General features: G+C 42.9%; 1 pseudogene; it reads left to right on the top strand.

Moving 5' to 3' along the window:
• Nucleotides 1–19,064: 19,064 nt before the first annotated feature.
• Nucleotides 19,065–19,836, top strand: LOC116505037 (annotated as a pseudogene).
• Nucleotides 19,837–20,237: the final 401 nt, after the last annotated feature.

Below are 20,237 nucleotides of genomic sequence, written 5' to 3'. Positions count from 1 at the left end.
TCATATGCACCATAATAATAGATTTTAAAATATGACTGGAATTGTTCCCTTACTTTCCATAAATGGATCCACGGTATTGCTTCTGCTAATCTGAATAACGTTGTACTTACTCCGAGTATATGAAGCTACTTTAGTATGGCTAAGATCAAACTCAATACAGGTAGCCCTTAACTTACAACCAGTGGTGGGATTCAAAAATTTTTACTACCAGTTCTATGGGCGTGGCGTGGCTTGGTGGGCATGGCTTGGGTGGGTATGGCAGGGGAAGGATACTGTAAAATCTCCATTCCCACCCCACTCCAGGGGAAGGATACTGCAAAATCCTCATTTCCTCCCGATCAGCTGGGACTCGGGAGGCAGAGCATGGATGGGAGTGGGGCCAGTCATTGGTCGTATTTACCAGTTATCTGAACTACTCAAAATTTCTGCTACCAGTTCTCCAGAACTGGTCAGAACCTGCTGAATGTCACCTCTGCTTACAACTGACCATTAAGTGACTGTTTGAAGTTCCAATGGCACTGGGAAAAAGTGACTTATGACCATTTTTCACAAACTTAAAACTGTTGCAGCATCCCCATAGTGACATGACCAAATTCAGCCACTTGGCCCAACTCATATTTATGACAATCGCAGTGTCCCAGGGTCATGTGATCTTTTGAGACTTTCTGACAAGCAAAGTCAATGGGGAAGCCAGGTTCATTTAACACCCACATTACTAACCTTAAAAACTGCAGTGATTCACTTAACAACTGTGGCAAGAAAGGTCATAAAATGGGGTAACGTTTACTTAACTGTCTTGCTTAGCAACAGAAATGTTGTGGTTGTGGTCATAAGTCGAGGACTACCTGAATCTGATGAATAAAATAGAAAGAATAATTTTATGGGACCCGGTACTGACCTATCCACACCACTGGTAACTACTTGTCATATCTGGTACAGCTAGCGCCAAAGAAATTTAAGTTGGGAAGGGATTGTTACAAAAATGATCATTTAGAAAACTGGAGATGGGCTTTTTAAAAATCATAGCTCAGAAGAGAATTTTGGGCACTGAGCTCAAGAGAAAGTCCTCAGCTTACACTCTTGGTTTCTCCCTCCAACAATTCTCATTCCAAATCTCCATGGAAGGGACTTCTCAAAGAAAAAGGTATCATAATTCCTGGAGATAAATGTCCCACTTGGATGATAACGACTCCTGAGTCTTTAAGATGTATATATCACTTGGACATTTTTTTCATAGGCGAAATAGAAGGGGAAGAGCTTCCATGGTCTACCAAAAGAAAACAGGAAAGGAAGGATTCATATTTCCTACAGACATGCCTTAGTTGCAAAACCCAAAAATATTTTTGCAAGAACCCAGTGGAGTTTTATTTTTGTTTTTTAAAGGCATTTTGCTTCTCATCCAAGAAGCTTCTCCAGCTGTGACTGGATGGTGGGGAATGGAACGATTTATATTCCTTGCAGTTAGCTGGTAATTTGCAAGAGAGTCATTGAAGCCATCTGGAGGTTTATCTGTGTCCTCAGGGTCACAGAGTAGTACAAATGGGTCTGGAGCCTTCTCAGAACTGCTGAAAGGACTATGTTGTAGACTGGAGATAGATGATGTTGTAACTCCCCCCCTCCCCATTGAGAGAGGGCTGTTCAGTTTTGACATAAATGGTCTATTTGACCCCTCTTTCAAACCAGTGGTCCTCTCTGTCCAAAATGTAAACTTTGCTGTCTTCAGAAGAGTGGCCTTTGTCTTTTAAATGCAGGTGGTCTGCTGAACCTTGTCAGGATGGGTTTGGTACATTTTCTACAACCTTTTAACTCTGTCATATTTCTTTTGAATCATTGCCTAAATTAACAATAATTGATCTTAGAGGGTATCAGATCAGACAAAACAATATTTACGTGGTGGGTTCAGATAAATCAGTCTATTTCTCCAACAACAGCAGCAACATGACTGAATTTCCCAACTAAATAAAATTTGACCGGGTAGAATTCCCAAAAGTCAGGAGTAGAAACCCTCCAAGCCAGGCCAGCCTATATATGTATATAACATTTCAGACATGAAGGAAAGATGAAGAGGTAAACATCAAAATCATGCTATTTAAATTCACTTAAAATAGGATTTTTCTCCTGAAGATAAAAGATCAAAATAGGGACAAGGAAGAGATGGTGTTAAAATGCTAAAATATACCTGCACTTTATGTGAAGTTAAATCAAAGTTATTATATTCTAAGATATTCATCAATTCAGACTAGATTCCTCTAGATTTGACAATGGTGCGCACCCCTTTATATCTAAGCATGCACTCCAGTATCACCATCATTAAATGAATATACAGAGTGAAAATCCAGTCCATCCCCTTTAACTTTCACAGGACATAAATGACTTTGGGAACATTTCCACTATTTCTTTCTGTAAATGCTAAATGTGCAGAAGTTCAAGCAGATAAGACTGGGGACAGATTGAAATATCACTCCTGCATGCAAAGGTGAAAAAAAAGGTTATTAGGGGTGAACATGCTCTGAATCCAGAAAAATGCCCACAAATACTTTAGTAGATTTCTTTCATGAGATACGAAGAATGCCCAATTAAATGCTATCAACACTCTGTACATATTACCTACATACCACATGCTACCCACAATCTATCCACATGGAGCTGCTTGCATATAAATTTATAACTCAACAAGGATCCAATTATAAAATGTGGCATTATACTGAGCTTCATTTGATATAACAGAAAGCTTCAGCCAATTCATTCAGAATTTCCTGTGGATTCCATGTTTCAAAAAAACAAGAAGGAAGCTTAGGAGATGATTATCTATTCTATAAGTTAGAAAGAGAGCATGAACATTGAATGGGCAACTATCATATTAATTTTTATTTAATCACCTATTAAATGGACAACCAATGTCTTGCCACTGACCCAACAATCATATGAAAAAAGAGAAAAGGGAATTATTTCAAACCTGCAAAGTTCTGATGCTGTCCAGTAAGTCAATAATTGGATTGGTTAGTTTTTGCATCCTATCAAGCACATCTAACTCTTTTCTAATGGAAATTGGACTGAATGCTTGAAGTCTGATAGGTAGGAAATGACCTCTCTTTTTCAGCCACCTTATGTTTGCTCTCCAGAAAGATCGGCAATCATGTGCAGTCATTGTTAAATTGATATCTAATGTAGTATTAGGCAAACCTGCAAACCTACTTGAATTTCATTTTGATAGAGATTATTCTGAATAAAGATACTGTATGCTTAGAGGTGGCTAAGGAGTTAAGGATGCTCATTAATATAGTAGATGTGCATAAAATTTAACTTGGCCTCAAAATTCTAAGGCTAAAGGCTCTGTTTAGTTTTGTCTAGCTCTATCCAGCTGCCTGATTATGCTGATTTTAATTTCAGCATTTGTCATTCATGCTAGGCAAGGCTGTTGGGAGTTATAGGAATAAGAATAGTTTACAAACATTAGAATTTAATCATTCCCCACTTTGGTTCCATTTTTATGCTCTCTTTAACCCCCCCCCCCCCACACACACACACACAAAACACCCAGACACAAAAACACCCACAGGACATTCTTGCTTTTTTCCTATTCAAGAGAAGATTGGAACAGGTATAGAGATAATAGCCCAAGTCTTATATATAAAAGGCAAATATTGGCTTAGAAGACGTGTTTCTGGGGAAGCCATGTAAGACTGTGATCACAAAGCAAAAGTTACTTGGTCCTTTATTTAGCAATATCAATAGCACTTAGACTTATATACCACTTCATTGTACTTTACAGCCCACTCTAAGCAGTTTACAGAGTTGGCATATTGCCCCCAACAATCTAGGTCCTCATTTTACCTACCTCAGAAGGATGGAAGACTGAGTCAACCTTGAGCCTGGTAAGATTCGATTTGCCAAAATGGTGGCAACCAGTGATCAGCAGAAGTAGCCTGCAGTACTGCACTGAACCTCTGCGCCACCGCGGCTCTTCATTACAGGCCTAATGACAGAGTCAGACAGACCCAACATCTGGGTTCATCACAAATTCCGACACTAACTTGTATGTCTGCAATTTATACATGGTTGAAAACATCTGTGTATCCAATTTGTGTATAACTATAATCTTTACAGAGTGTAATTATCCACATAAAATGTGTAAAAGACTCAAGGAAAAGCAAGTAACTTTGAAAGCTTCTACTATTGTGTTCTAACTTCCTTTGGCTTGGAAATACCAACTCTAATTCAAAGCAAAAAATAAATAAATGCCAGGTTGAAGGATTTATTTTATCTTTCAGAGAACCACTGAGGAGCATGGTATCTCCATGCTTTGAGCAGAGGGTTCAGAAAGGCATTTCCTCACATTTTAAAGGAACTGTGGTGGCCTGCCAGTGACCAACGGAGCTGACATCAGATTCAGCAGTGAGGAGGTTGGGGAGGAACATGGGCCAGTCCTGGAGTCTGGGGAAGGCTCTGATGAGGGCTCTATGTCAAAGGCAGAGAGGGGGCCAGAGACATATGCCAGTTATCAACTGCCTTTAGAGTCAGACATCAGTGAGGCAGATGAACAGCTGGGGCCTGTTCCTAGTGTGCACATGTGCAGGGTTGCCAGACGAAGGGAACAGCTAAAGAACAGGGGTCGACTTGGGAGTAAGGCCATAGGTGGATGATGAATGGCCCCTCCCAGAGGAAATAAAAAAGAAGTGAAAGGGGAGTGGGGTTTGCAGGAGACAATTGGTTCGTGACTCTCTGAGACTCTTTGCCAAGTTTTGCAGATATCGGCCTACCAGCTCTCCAAGCCAGATAAAGACTGTGACTGTAAATCCTCCCTTGAAAGATGTAAATGCTGGATGTGAATGAGCAGAATTCACAGTAAACTAATAAAAGCTTTTTTTGTCGGGACAAGGAGTTTAATTCATGCTCTTAGGAGTTTACTTCATGCTCTTAGGAAGGCTCGATCAGAATAGTGCTCTTCAAACCTTTTCTCAGCTGTAGTAGTCAGGCTTCAGAAGAGAGAATTGGGTCAATTAATCTTTTTGGAAGAAGCATCTAACGTAGATTCTAAACAACTTCTAGCCCATCATCTGTGTATATGTAGAATATTTAGAATGAGAACATCTCACTTCAGAAGGATGTGCATTCACCGCAAATTGAGACGAATCAGATTTTTCCAAGGTCATGTCATTCTTTCATGCATCACCAAACTTTAGCATTGATTTAAATTTCCTTTAAAAGCCACACAAGATATGCATTGAAATAGGTGTTCTAAATCTATTTCTCTCCCAGCCTATGCATGTATGATTTTGTTGTTGCTGTTTAGCCCAGAAGTATAAAACTCAAAATTCAATTTGTCTAATATAAAACAATTTGGGCTGGTTTTTTGATGGAGAAGGGGAAACAGCTTCCTCAAGTGAAGCCCAGCTATTTGTGATTACATGGCTATGACCATCTTGTTTTCTTGATGATCGTAGTGAAGTGTCCCGCTGTTTTATGCACACACAAAAAAATCCACACAACCTGGTTTGTTTCTATTTCATATTTTCAATATGGAACATCTAACTTAATGATTTTTAAAATCCCCATTAACTGTAACTTTCTCATACCACAAAAATCCATGCCACCCAAACCTCAAGTTGTGTCCTCCTAACTCCAAGAGCCTTCTATTTCTCAAGATCACCCACTATTCATCCAAACTAAACAACAAGCTGCATAACTCAATTTCAAATCAGGTAAACCCAATCCTCTTTTCTTTTTCATCTTGTAACACCTTATATTTAACTTGTGGTTTAATTCCCCTGCCACACAAATTTATATCCTTCTGCCAGTGTTTATATAGCACATCAGTTCTCAAAACCAGTATTGTCTTGAACAATACTATTTTTTGAGGCAAGACATTCATTTTTATCTTGGAAATTCTCCCCAACGATGACAGTTGTAGTTTCTACTACCTTAACAAGTCTTTTTTAAACTTTATTCCTTGTCTTAATATGTTATTTTGAAATAACATGCAGTTCATAGTAGTACCTAGATATTTTACCTTAAATATCTTCAAATCTTTTATTCTTTTATTCATCAAGTCTGTTGGATCTTTTATTTTCATATATTTTGTCAGCATCTTTGTATTCTGCTTATTAACCTTGAAACCTACTAACACACCACATTATTTTAATTTGCCCATTAATGTTTCAGTTCCCTTTAAAGGATCTTCCAGAACCAGCACCAAGTCATTAGCAAAAAGCATTAATGTACAAGTTTCCTTTTTAATCTTTACTCCCACAGTCCTCTCCTCTCCTCTCATGTCTCTATTCAATATTTCAAGAATCAAAATAAGCAAGAGAGGCGACAGTCGGCATCCGATCTTGTTCTCTTCTGTATCTTTTAGGATTTTGTTAGATCTCCATTAATAATTGTCTGTGCTTTCTATGAAGTGTAAATCAGTCTTCCCCCTTTTTTAAAGTTCTCTCCAAAATTCTTATCTTCCAAAACCTTGAACAAGAAGCCCAAGACAAATTATTATAGATCTTTTCTACATCTAAGAAAATCTTGCTTTTCATTATAGTATTTCAAATATTCCAAAATGTCCAACGCATTTTTCACAGGTCCTTTAACTGTCTTTTAGGTAAAAAAAACACAACAACATTGATCCTCATAAACAAATCTTCAAAAATTATTAGCTAGAAGTGTGGTGAACAACTTATAGTTATTATTCAGTAAGCTATCAGCCTATAGCTTTTGTTGAAGTCAATTCTTTATGTATCTTGACCATCTTGACTTCTTGCTGACAATAATGAAGTCTCTTGCCACTGCAAGGTGGCTCATTACTTGGTGGCTCAGTGGCTAAAACACTGAGTTTGTAGATCAGAAAGTTCAGCGGTTCGAATCCTTAGTATAGATCTTCTGCATGAGCAGGGGATTGGACTAGATGACCACCAAGGCCCCTTCCAACTCTGTTACTGTTAACTTCTACTGCCTTCTTCCCGAATTTTCTTTCAATTTTCCTATCTAATCAACAGGTTGATGGTACTCTATCCATCTACTGCAATGAAAGTCCCTCTGATCCTTGCCAGAAAATGATAATTATACGTAGGGAACAAATATTACTCTATGTCTTTTCTGCAACCTGTTATTAATTATACACAAGTCAAAAGTAAATTAAATCAAAACTACTTTGTGTCCTGATAGTCTTGCCTTGGCCTTATACTTCTTCTTGCGAGGTTCTACTGCCAATACATCACATAAATTTTGTTTTTTATTTTTTATTTATTTCTTTATTTCATTTCTTTATTTCATTTCTTTGTATTTTTCTTTATTTATTTTACTTTTTTATTTAAAACTTTTTATTTACTTAAAATATTTTAATAGCCAATCGTCTTGTACTAAACACTGGACTGGACATCATGCAACCAATAGTTAAAACATTGTGTCCAATAAAATAAATAAATGAAATTGTTACCATAGTTAAACTTTCACATGCAAGTTGTCACTAAGTGCTCTCATCAATTTTAACCTACCCCAATACTTGTTGGGGGGTGGGGGAGGTTTGGGGAACCTTGAGAGCTTGAGAGCTTTTCAGAAGGTGGAAAGGGTGGAGGGAAGCCTGTTGAAGTTCAGAGAAAAGGTGGTCCATAGGGCAGGGGTTGCCAAAGAAAAGGTACTACAAATAAAACAACATTTAATGGAAGGGACTAGCAGCTTGCCCACCTTATCCAATCTGGTTGGATGGGCAGTTATCTTCAGGCAGTGGCAACCCTGCAGATAACCTGCCCCATGCTATGTATAGGGGTTTTCAAGGCCAGAGCCAGCACCTTCAATTGCAACCAGAAGAAAACTAGGAGCCAGTGCAGGCAGAGGTGGTATTCAGCAGGTTCTGACCAGTTCTGGAGAACCAGTAGAGGAAATTTTGAGAACCGGTAAATGCCACCTCTAATTGGCCCTGCCCCAGTGGTGGGTTTCAAAAATTGTTCGAACCTACTCTGTGGGTGTGGTGTCCTTTGTGGGAGTGGCTTGCCGCCCATGTGACCGGATGGGAGTGGCTTGCTGCCCATGTGACCGGATATGAAGATGCTGACGACACTTCTCAGAACCACCTTAAATTACCTCACACACAGCACTGACATGCATAAGAATATGATGTAAACTTTTTTTTTTAAAGGCATCTTTGGTTTGCGTTAAAACAACTTCAACACACAAAATGTTCTGATTGCACCACAAACGCAGTAGTCATCCTTACCTTTCACAGAGGCAGTGAGTTTTATAAATATGAGCATGATAGTGTAGAATAATCATATCCAAGGACCAGTGGTGGGTTTCAAAAAATTTGGAACTTCTTCGGTAGGTGTGGCCTGCTTTCCGGGTCCATTGGTGGAACCTCCTCAAATTTGATGAACCGGTTCTACCGAATAGGTGCAAACTGGTAGGAACCCACCTCTGCCCTGCCCCCATCGATTCTCTGCCCCCCCCCCCGAGTCTCAGCTGATTGTGAGGCAATGGGGATTTTGCAGTATCCTTCCCCTGGAGTGGGGAGGGAAGGGAAATTTTACAGTATCCTTCCCCTGCCACGCCCACCAAGCCACGCCCACAGAACTGGTAGTAAAAAAAAAATTGAATCCCACCACTGCAGTGCAGCTTATGCAAAAGGAGTGTAATGTGAATGAATCTAATTGTACCCATCGCTGTGTGCACTGATGCATTCTGGATCAGTCCCAAGTCATTTTCAAGGCAACCCCATGGACAGTAGTTGGCAATAATCCAAATGAAGGAATGAGGGAAGTGACAAATGAAGGGTAACCCATAGGCCCCCATGGTTCAGGGAGGAACGCAATTAGCACAACGGACTAGTCTGTGCAAAGACACTCCTAGCCATCAGTCCTAATGAAAATTCATACAAACTGAACTCCTGAAGTCTTTCGGCAGAGGATTATTTACATGGCTGGATTTGGACCCCTATAACTTCTTGGTGCCCTTCAGCTTCCTATTAAATTAGGGGAGGCTTCATCAGCTTCATTGGAGGTGTGGGCAGTATATTCAAGACATGAACTTCATTAATTCAGCCTCTGTTTTTCAGTGGAAAGGCTAGAAGCGTGTGGACAGTTAGAATCAGGCATTTTTTATCATTCTTCCAGTGCTTCTTCTCAGAAAGGGTTTGGAGGGAAATATCTTCAAAGGCATTTAAGATGAGCAGGCGAGCCATGGTGCTTTTCAGTTCTCCATTCAAGCAGCTTCCTTTTCATTTAATGCTTTATTTGGCTCAGCCTTCAGGCGCTCAAAGACTAAGCCACTCTGTAGTGGAGCTAAAAAGTTTGCAGACCAAGCATGTGTGCCTCAAAGAGCCATGGAGAGTGTCGCTTTTATGTAATTTATTTATTTGTTCTTTCTCTCTGTTGCCTCACACACCCCGACGGCTTCTGATGCTCACTGGGCTTGCTAGAAACTTTGGTGTGCTAAGTTCTACACTGACAAAGCCAGTTCTCTCAGCAGAACTGAGATAGTGTGAAAAATTGGTGTGGAGGAGGAGGAGAAGGAAGAGGTGGAGGAGGAGGAGGAGGAGGAGGAGGAGGAGGAGGAGGAGGAGGAGATCACCCCTAGTCCTTTTCACTAGCCTTTTCACTCTGATGCTCTAACTTTCACATTGACAAAGCCAGTTCTCTCAGCAGAATTGAGATAGTGTGAAAAACTGGTGCGGAAGAAGAGGAGATCAACCCAAGTCCTTCTTTTCCCCTTGCACATATGTGCTAGTCATTCCTGACTCTAGGGGCAGTGCTCATCTCTGTTTCAATGCTGCTGTCGCTAAATGCCAGGTCTGTTGTTCACAAGGCTCCTCTGGTCCGGGACTTAATTTTAGACGAGAGGGCAGACCTGGCATGTATTACTGAGACATGGCTGGGCACGGAGGGAGGAGTCCCCCTCGTAGAGATGTGCCCAGATGGATTTCAGGTGCTTCATCAGCCGAGAGCCCAGGGAAGGGGTGGCGGTGTGGCTATTGTTGTCCAGGAGTCTTTAGCACCTCGTAGGATCCCTGCTCCGGAGCTTGTCGGGTGTGAGTCCCTACTGGTGAAGCTGGACCTCAAGGGTCAAGTGGGTCTGCTGCTAATGTACCTGCCTCCCAACTGCGTTGCAGCAGCCCTCCCCTCGCTCCTCGAGTCGGTAGCCGAGCTGGCAATTGAGTTCCCTAGGCTTATGGTTCTGGGGGACTTCAATTTGCCTTCGCTCGGTGAACACTCTGATGGAGCGCAGGAGTTCATGGCCTCCATGACAGCCATGGGCTTGACCCAGGTAATTCGAGGCCCAACCCACTCAGCGGGTCACACACTCGACCTCGTATTCCTCTCGGAGCAGTGGATTTGTGATCTTGGTCTGAGGGGTAATGAGATCATACCCCTGTCGTGGTCAGACCACTGCCTACTGAGGCTAGACTTCCGGAGGCCAAACCCCCACCGTAGGGAGGAGGAACCGACCAGGTGGTTCCGCCCCAGGTGACTTATGGACCCCCTAAGGTTCCAGACGGAGCTTGGGGTTATTCCTGATACTCTCGCCCACAGTTCGGCGGAGACTCTTGTTGCTGCCTGGCACTCGGCAGCATCGTAGTCTCTTGACCGGATTGCGCCACTACGGCCCCTCCGGGTCAGTGGATCCCGGAGGCCTCCTTGGTTCACCGAGGAGCTCCGAGAGATGAAGCGCCGGAGGAGACGCCTAGAGCACGTGTGGAGGTCCGATAGGTCCGAATCGAACCGAGCACTTCTGACAGCATGCACCAAGGAATACATCCAGGCACTAAGGACAACTAAAAGAACACACATTGCCACCTTGGTTGCGTCCGCCGAGTCCCGCCCAGCCGCCCTGTTTAGGTTAACCCGCTCCCTCCTAAATAGGAGGGAGGCAGGGGACCCCTTACAGGGTAAGGCTGAGGATTATGTCCAGTTCTTGGCGGACAAAGTTGCTCGGTTTCGGTCGGACTTGGACTCCACTCCCGCAGATCCAGCCAAGACACAGGGGAATAACTTGGCAGACCATCTCTGGGTTGAGTTTCAGGATGTTGCCTCCGGGGATGTGGACAAGGCTATGCGAGCTGTGAGCGCCTCCACCTGTATACTGGACCGTGTCCCTCCTGGCTGGTTGCCAACAGCAGTGAGGTGACACGAGGCTGGATCCAGGTGGTTGTTACCGCCTCCCTTCGGGAGGGGCACTTCCCCGCCGCACTTAAAGCGGCGGTGGTGAGACCCCTCCTGAAGAAACCATCCTTGGATCCAGCCGTTCTTAATAACTATCGTCCAGTCTCCAACCTTCCCTTTGTTGGGAAGGTTGTTGAGAAGGTGGTGGCCTTCCAGCTTCAGCGTACCTTGGAGGAAGCTAGCTATCTTGACCCCTTCCAGTCCGGCTTCAGGCCCGGTTACAGCACAGAAACTGCTTTGGTCGCATTGACCGATGATCTGTGGAGAGCCAGAGATGGAGGCCATGCGTCCATCCTAGTTCTCCTTGACCTCTCAGCGGCTTTCGATACCATCGACCATGGTATCCTTCTGCGACGACTGCGGGAGGTGGGGGTGGGAGGCACTGTTTTGCAGTGGTTCTCCTCCTACCTCTCGGACAGGTCGCAGTCGGTGTTGGTGGGGGGGCAGAGATCGTCCCCGAGGCCCCTAACTTATGGGGTGCCGCAGGGCTCGGTCTTATCCCCCCTACTATTTAACATATACATGAAACCGCTGGGCGAGATCATTCGGAGGCACGGGATAAAATGCCATCAATACGCGGACGATACACAGTTGTATCTGTCTGCCCCGTGCCAACTCAATGAAGCGGTGGACGTGATGAACTGGGGTCTTGAGGCCGTTAAGGACTGGATGAGAGCTAACAAACTGGTACTCAACCCGGACAAGACCGAGTGGCTGTTGTGTTTCCCTCCCAACAATTTGGCCAACGTTCCATCACTCAGGCTGGGGGGTCAAAATTTATACCCCTCAGACAGGGTCCGCAACTTGGGAGTCCTCCTGGACCCACAGCTGACTTTTGACCATCATTTGTCAGCTGTGACCAGGGGGGCATTTGCCCAGGTTCGCCTGGTACGCCAGTTGCGGCCCTACCTGAACCGGGAGGCCCTCACAACAGTCACTCGAGCCCTTGTGACCTCTAGGCTGGAATACTGCAATGTGCTCTACATGGGGCTGCCCTTGAAGAGCATCCGGCGACTTCAGCTAGTCCAGAATGCGGCTGCGCGAGTGATTGTGGGCGCACCACGGTTCGCCCACATAACACCGATCCTCCGTGAGCTGCGCTGGCTACCTGTTGATCTCCGGGTGCGCTTCAAGGTGCTACTCACCATTCATAAAGCCCTCCATGGTAGTGGATCTGACTATTTGAGAGACCGCCTTCTGCCAATTACCTCCCTTCGTCCCATCAGATCGCATAGAGTAGGCCTCCTCCGAATTCCATCCGCCAGTCAGTGCCGACTGGCGACTACGCGGAGGAGAGCCTTCTCAGTTGCAGCTCCGACGCTTTGGAACGATCTTCCCATGGAGATTCACACCCTCACCACCGTCCAGACCTTCCGCACAGCCCTCAAGATCTGGCTATCCCATCAGGCCTGGGGATAAGACCCTAACCTCGCCCCACCCGAATGCTGAATGAATGTTGTGTTTTACTGGTTTATTTTTATTCACCTTTTTTTTTCCTCGTGTTTCATCTTGCACTCCCTTCCCATTAATTGTAAGCCGCCCTGAGTCCCCTCAGGGAAAAGGGCGGCCTATAAATGTCAAAAAAACAACAACAACAACAACAAAAAACAACAAAGAGCCAGCATCATGGAATGCTGTTACCTTCCCACCAAAGGTGGTTCCTATTTTTCTACTTCCATTTTTACGTGCTTCTGAACTGCTAGGTTGGCAGAAGCTTGGACAAGTAACAGGAGCTCACTCTGTTACGTGGTGCTAGGGATTCAAACCGCCAAACTGCCGACCTTTCTGATTGACAAGCTCAGCATCTTAGCCACTGAGCCACCACATCTCTTTCTTCATTATCTTAGACATACCCACTTTGCATCTACTTCATATGTATTATCATATTGAAATACATTACTGTCAATCATTAGAATACAAACAATTTTTAATATCCATAGCTATATGTATCTACTTCTCTGAACGTATAGTATTTTGTCCATCTTCACACATGGTTTCCAATACTATCCTGCTCTTATATTTTGCTCCATATTTTTACATAGGTTTTTATTCCATCAACAAACACTTTGGAAAATAAATACAGGACCAAGAAATTCCAGTTAGCCTATGCTTAAGATCAGAAATGATTTAAACTGTTTAAAGTTAGTTCAGTAAGAAGAAGCTAAGGTCAATGTAGAATGTCATTAATTTCTTTATTTCTTTTTTCTCAATAGATTTTAGACTGTGTTAGTTAAAAATCCATACCGTGTACGGGTTCTGGGAAGTCGGGGGGGGAGGAGGGGGGGGGTTGGGGGTGGAGGGAGGGAGGGAGGGGCATACAAAAAAATTGTACTTCAATGTTTTAATGATTGACGAATGATGAAATATTGGTGTTTTTTAAAAGAAATAAAACCTTTTTTAAACAAAATAAATTGGAAAAAAAACACTTTGGGAAATCCTACGTATACTTAAGATAATGGGTTTTGGTCCTGTGGATTCCAAAACAGAATTTGTTCTGCTTGTGTTCTGCTGTCGGTTTTTTTTTTTTTTCATCCCTGCCTCTGCCATGGAAAAGGCTGAAACCACCTTCTCTCAGCTTCTCTCTCTTTTCTTGTCTATTTTTCCCCCATGGAAAGAAGCTAAAGGAGAAGAAACAATGTAAATATTCACCTGGAGCAAGGAGTAGCTTCTCACTGCTTATCTGCCAAAGTCCACTAGATCAGAGAAGTCTTCAACATTTGGAGTCCAGTTCTCATTTCCTGTTGTTCTTCACCCATATCTGTTCACTTTCAGTTATGGAAAAGAACATCCATGCAAAACAGAGAAGGGATTGGGGTTGGGGGCTCTATAATCTTCTTTAATCTTTTTTCACTATATGATAATGGAAGTTGACTGTGATGGTAGGGAGAAAGTAGATGGCTATAAACTTGTGTTAATGGCATGAGAAACGTAGAGTTTGAGAAACACGGCAAACATCTTGACAAAGAACCGAAGACTTAAAGAGAATGAACCTGGCAAATTCATTTTCTCTCCAACATCTTATCCTTCTGGGACCAAGTTGGTTTTGTTCACCGTTTAAAAAAAGAAATTCACACCATGCGATGCACATTTTCACAATATATGCATCTCCATGTCTTGTTTTTCTAAGTCTAACATTATCCCCACTCCATTTTCTCTAATGTGCATTTTTTTCTGCACCATTTTCACCGATATTCAAGTTTTATGAATACTTTTTGATTTATTGAGTCCATATTTGAATGCATAATTCTCAGAAATCCAAATTAGGTATCTCTTTATTAAGCCATGAATCAAATTAAGCCTTTTCCGTTTGCTGCTTGAACCAGCCATTTTACTACGTCGTTTTATGCTATTGTCCTCCATTCTCCTCTAATATGTTAATGCTGCATAAGGGCTACCAGAACTGGATTTCAAAACCCCAGATGCCAACTAGAAGGCAATAAAGAGATTAATTAATTTGTTTGTTTCCTGCCTTTATTATTTTTATAAATAAGTCAAGGCAGTGAACATATCCAGCACACCTTCCTCCTCCTGTTTCCCTTAAAGCAACAACTCTGTGTTGTGATTTGGGTTGAGAGAGTGCAACAGGCCCAAGGTCATCCAGTTGGCTTTCATGACTAAGGCAGGACTTACAGTCTCCTGCTTTCTAGCCTGGTTTGGTTACCTAGTCTAGTGGTTTCCACTTGATCAAACAGGCTGTCATGCAGAAACTTTACTCTATGCTATCACCTGGAAGTCTGTTTGCATTTTAACGAACAGTTCAACCCTGAACTATGCAGTGACGTGCAGTCAGGGGGGGCAGGGGAGGCAGGGCCTCACCACTGTCATCATGAAAAGAAAAGAAAATGTAAAAGGAAAAAGGCTGAGGTAGTTGCTGCCAGAGTTACAGTGGATGACTCTGCTTAGCAGTGACGTGTGGTGAGGTTTATGGCTGGTGAGGCAAGCGGGCAAAAGCCGCCCTATGTCAGACACAGCGGCAGGGCTTTGGGACGCTCCGGCGCTGTGTCCACCATAGAGGCGGGATGCCTCTATGTCGGACACAGCAGCAGGGCGGCTTTTGCCTCTAGTGCTGGGCATCCAAAAGCCCTACCACTGTGTCCGCCATAGAGGCATCCCGCCTCTATGGTGGACACAGCGCCGAGGCGTCCAAAAGCCCTGCCGCTATGTCTGACATAGGGGCGTCCCGCTATGTCCAAAAGCCCTGCTGCTATGTCTATGTCTATGTTAGACACAGCGGCAGGGCTTTTGGACGCCCAGCGCTAGAGGCAAAAGCTGCCCTGCTGCTGTGTCTGACATAGAGGCATCCCACCTCTATGGCGGAGACAGCGCCGGAGCCTCCGAAAGCCTTGCTGCTGTGTCCAACATAGGGCAGCTTTTGCCCGCTTGCCTCACCAGCCACAAACCTCACCACATGTCACTGGAACAGGTTTTGTAGATGGTATACTTACATACTGATAGAAGAGAATATTTGTAGTTCAGGGCCGAACCGTGAAGTCCTCAGTGTTCTCTGTGCATAATTGTTTTCTTGCAGACATTTCATTACCCAACCAGGTAACAACAATAGTGCTAGAAGGGAGTGGGTTTTGCTCTCAGTTTATATACTAGTGCCATGATGGTGAACCTATGGCACGCATGCCACAGGTGACATGCAGAGTCCTCTCTGTGGGCATGCAAGCCATTGCCCCAACTCAGTTCCGCTGTGCATGCATGCTTGCCTCCCACTGGCCAGCTGATTTTTGCCGCACATGCACAGGGGAAGGTCATGCACGGGACACATGCGGGGAATGTACACATTGCATCATGGGTGGGTGGGTGTGCACACACACCTTTTAGGCACTTGGCATCAAAAAGGTTAGCCATCACTGTACTAGTGGCTTGCCTTGTCACTGTTGATGGGAGTGTTCTTGGTTGTTAATCAGTACCGTTGATTAGGCTGCTTTTATTGCTTGATTGTTTGTCTGAGTTGGTAGTTCCTTGACTGGGCTATTGTTTACTTCTCAATTATCAGTCTGGTATTAATCTTGGTATTAATCTCTGCTCATTTGGGTGTTGAATGCTGGTGAGGAGGTGTTTGGGTTTTTTTTGTTTTTGAGTTGTCTGTTTTGAATGATGTGTAGATATCATTTTTCTCTATGTATCTGTTGATGGCTGATTTATCTGAGTGCCAGACTTCCAGGATTTCTCTAGCATTTTTTGTAATGTTCTTAGGATGCTCATCTTTTCCCAGTTGCAACTATAGTTGAGCCTGTTGTATTGTGAAATTAAGGCATTTTCATCACGTCTTCAGACTGTTGTTTGGTATATATGGATGCGCTCTGCTAATCTCCTGCCTGCTTACTTACATACCCTTTGCTAATATTGTTTCCAACGAAGGCTCTCAGAATCTGGTACTTGCCTTTCTCAATGCACATTAAAATTTGTGCCCTAGCCAGATGAGATAGGTACCTTTTTGCAAAACTCCTCTGCTTCCCTTCCCCAGTTTTAGCAAATGCCTCCCTTATCAAAGTTTCCTGCAGATAATCCCTCAAGCCACTGGCAGGCTTCCTCTGCATAGAAGCCTGTTTCTCCAAAAACTACTGCTAGGATTCAATACAGAAATAGAAACATTTGGGAGAAGTAAGAGTTGTGTTCATTCTTAGGTACTCCAAAACTAATTGGACCAGGACAAAAACTAACTCCAATTGATATTAAAATGAAATTAATTACAGTAGTATGATTATACCCCAGGTTTTGAATGATCTCCCTTTGATATGGCATTAAAAATTACAATCTGATAACTTTTTAAATAGGTCTAGAAGCTACTTCCAAAGCTTTGGAGAGATGTAAGCAGCTGCAGGTTGTTCAGCTCTATTTGGACCCATATAAGCACTTTTCTTTTTCTGTCTCTCTTAAATAGCAATTATTTGATTTAATCTGATGTTCAGCAACCTTTTCTCCATATCCTGCCCTCATCAGGCTTTCAGAGCCCTTAGATCCCCCAGAACAAAGCTCAGAGAGGGGCCATTTTTAAGTTCAGTGCAAATTCTACTAGCAAGAAATACCTTTAAAAGGATTCATTAGCCTTATATAAGGCTATCAGACTTTAGTAGAGTTCATTAATGGTAATATCTCTCTCTTCAAATTTCAGAATTCACATGTCTACTTGATTCCATCCATTTTTAATTAAGAATGCTGTTTAGGAAGGATAAAACCATCAGTTGGCCTGGATGTTATACAAATTGGGACCTCTTATGTCTCCCAACTGTAGAATTAATGCTGCATTCCCACTGGGAACTGTTAAAAGCCACACAGGGTAACAAAATCTCAACAGAGCCTAAATCAAAAGCAGTTTTAACTGAAGAGACTGCCTTGTTCTCTCCTCAAATGTTCTTCTTCCACACACAATACATTTGCAGTTCTGTATTCACAACGTAATTGAAAATAAGCCCCTTGAACTCAAAGAAGATGATTCCAGTGGATTAGGCATGAATTGTAAGCGTAGCCTGATCCAAGAGAGATCTAGTAAGTTTGTTGGCATTACTTCCCAAGCTTAGTTAATGTTGCGACTATGCTGCTTGCAATTTATTTTGTTATTTGAACTCAACCAGGGGTGAAATCCACCAGGTTCTGAAAGGTTCTGGAGAACCGGTAGCAGAAATTTTGAGTAGTTCGGAGAACTGGCAAATGCCACCTCTGGCTGGCCCCAGAGTGGGGAGGGAATGAAGATTTTGCAATATCCTTCCCCTGAAGTGGGGTGGGAATAGAGATTTTGCAGTTTCCTTTCCCTGCCACAAAGCCATGCCCATCAAGCCACACCACGCCCACCAATCCACGTCCACAGAACCAATAATAAAAAAATTGAATTTCACCACTGAACTGAACCCATTTCATTAATTCATGATTCAATATATTGTACAAACCAAAACATCTGTCAATTTAATAGCCATGTGAAGTCAGTCCTCAGAGTGTTGACCTCCAGTACCTGAGAAAATAAAATAATCCATTAAAATGGTTCTGCTCTGTACAATCAGAGAATATATTGGAAAAGAAATGGATATGCAGTAAGATAGAATACCTAATCCATCAGCGTTCTTATGATACCTCCTAACTGACAAATGCTTAGAGTAGCCCAATTCCACAAGATTGTGGCTGGCTTACAACTTTAAAAATAAAAAATTAGTAATAAAAGAATTTCGATCATAGAGATTAGAGGAAAACACCAATAATACATTTGAAATTATTCATTTCCACATTACCTTACCTCAAAGACTGGGAGAATAAGAGAATAACAAAATAACTGAGTTGGAAGAGAACTTGGAGGTCTTCCAGCCAAACCTCCTACTCAAGCAGGAGACCCTGTACCATTTCAGACAAATGGTCCTCCAATCTCTTCTTAAAAGCTTTCAACAATAGACCACCCAAACCTCTGAAGGCAAGTCATTCCACTGATTAATTGTTGTAACTCTCAGAAAATTTCTCCTTAGTTCTAAGTTGGTTCTCTGCTTCATTACTTTCCAAATATTTCCAGGTGTAATTCATGCCAGACATTGCAGTACAAGAAGCACATCCTGCCAATATCATATCCTATGGGTGTCCTTACCCATTGTAATGATTCCTGGATTATGTACGTGAGCACATAAAACATATTTAGAATACACTCATACTTTGAACTGGGATGATTTCCACCTCCATATGCAAAGACTCATCTATTAGGCTACAAGAGCTTTTCCACAAACTACTTTATACCTGCATTTTGTAAATGATAAATGAGAGTTGGTCAGCGAAAAAGGTCTCCAAAGCCTCCATTCTATAATCAGCCAACTTCATAGTTTCGTCCATCAAAAGACTGAGAAACAAATCAAAGTGCAACAGTCTAGACAGCAGTCGGTTAGTGACTAACTCTGGGGACAGAGGGGGATTTCACTATGGTTGCTGGTTCCTCTCATAATGGCTCATAAGCAGATCTATTATTCGAATAAATACTTCGAAGAGAACTATGAATACCGGCATGTGATGCTGCCAAGAGAGCTCTCAAAGCAAGTACCAAAAACACATCTAATGACTGAAGAAGAATGGAGTGTGACCTGACAAATGCGCGCATGACAACAACGCGCCAACAAAACCGCGCTGACAAAAGCGCGATTTAAGTTAAGGTTAGGGTTAGGGTTAGGGTTAGGGTTAGGGTTAGGGTTGGGGTTGGGGGTGGGGGGGTTAGGGTTAGGGTTAGGGTTGGGGTTGGGGTTGGGGTTGGGGTTGGGGTTAGGGTTAGGGTTAGGGTTGGGGTTGGGGGTGGGGGGGGTTAGGGTTAGGGTTAGGGTTGGGGTTGGGGTTGGGGTTGGGGTTGGGGTTGGGGTTGGGGTTGGGGTTGGGGTTGGGGTTAGGGTTAGGGTTAGGGTTAGGGCTTGGGTTAGGGTTATTAGGTTATTAGTTGTTTGTTGAAGGCGCACTTTTGTCGGTGCGCTGTTGTCGGCGCTCTTCTGCACTCATTCGTCGGTGCAATTTCGACCTCGCGGTTTTCACGCCGCAGTTTCATCAGCGCGCTTTTGTCGAGCTCGCATTTGTTGGTGAACCGAATGGAGAAGTCTTGGTGTTCAGCAGAGGCTTGGCTGGGTCCACTATACGATTTATGAACCAGAACCAGATATCCTTCTTTTTAGAAGACCACTTCCAAAAGGCCAACAAAACTAACTTCTCTAAATTTCTGAAATTTTATCTACAAATGTATGTATGTTGGTAGTACTCAGTGAATACTTGGGGGAAATGTACAAATAAGTCATTACCTGTGCATGAGCTGTATTATTCACAGCAACAGAGCTCGGTAAAAGGCAAAGTTAAGTTAGCTGCTATGATCTTGAACTCTCATTGTTAACACGTGCCTATCTTGTCAATTTTGTTCAATAAAGTTTAGAACTTACATGTGATGTGTTGATTATAAAATCTTCAATGACCTTTGGTTTATATTAGCAATGTATCTTTCTACAAATGTTAGATCATTTCATCCGGTAGCTTTTCAACTTCTAAAATAGGTCTGAAGAAATAAATCTGTTTGGTTTTTTTTTTTTAAGTAAAACAGTCTGGGGGGGGGGGGGGAATGATATCCGTTTTACTAAAGCGATGTCA

Source organism: Thamnophis elegans, chromosome 2 (genome assembly GCF_009769535.1).
Source record: "Thamnophis elegans isolate rThaEle1 chromosome 2, rThaEle1.pri, whole genome shotgun sequence".
Classification (NCBI taxonomy): Eukaryota; Metazoa; Chordata; class Lepidosauria; order Squamata; family Colubridae; genus Thamnophis; species Thamnophis elegans.
This window is presented reverse-complemented; position numbering and strand designations above follow the sequence as displayed.